We start from the raw sequence: 555 nt of genomic DNA, 5'->3' as shown, positions 1-555 counted from the left end.
TCCAACAACACAAGAGAAGACTTTACACATGGACATCACCAGATGGTCAACACTGAAATCAGATTGATTATATTCTTTGCAGCCAAAGATGGAGAAGCTCTATACAGTCAGTGAAAACAACACCGGGAGCTGACTGTGGCTCAGATCATGAACTCCTTATTGCCAAATTCAGACTGAAATTGAAAAAAGTAGGGAAAACCACTAGACCATTCAGGTATGACCTAAATCAAATCCCTTATGATTATTCAGTGAAAGTGAGAAATAGATTTAAGCGACTAGATCTGATAGAGTGCCTGATGAACTATGGGTGCAGATTTGTGACATTGTACAGGAGGCAGGGATTAAGATCATCCCCATAGAAAAGAAATACAAATGGCTGTCTGAGGAGGCCTTACAAATAGCTGTGAAATGAAGACAAGTGAAAAGTAAAGGAGAAAAGGAAAGATATAAGCATCTGAATGCAGAGTTCCAAAGAATAGCAAGGAGAGATAAGAAGGCCTTCCTCAGCGATCAATGACAAAGAAATAGAGGAAAACAACAGAATGGGAGAGAAGG

At 39.6% G+C, this 555-nt stretch overlaps 1 protein-coding gene across 1 annotated transcript in view; it reads left to right on the top strand.

Moving 5' to 3' along the window:
* The window catches only part of LOC105005068 (chromosome unknown open reading frame, human C11orf65), a 73,170-nt gene that overhangs the window by 8,489 nt on the left and 64,126 nt on the right, over positions 1-555 (top strand). The gene's annotated exons all lie outside the window — the stretch shown is intronic.

The sequence above is a fragment of the Bison bison genome, unplaced genomic scaffold, assembly GCF_000754665.1.
Source record: "Bison bison bison isolate TAMUID 2011002044 unplaced genomic scaffold, Bison_UMD1.0 scf7180017864485, whole genome shotgun sequence".
NCBI lineage: Eukaryota > Metazoa > Chordata > Mammalia > Artiodactyla > Bovidae > Bison > Bison bison.
Note: the sequence above shows the minus strand (reverse complement) of the source record. Positions and strands in the feature narration are given on the sequence as shown.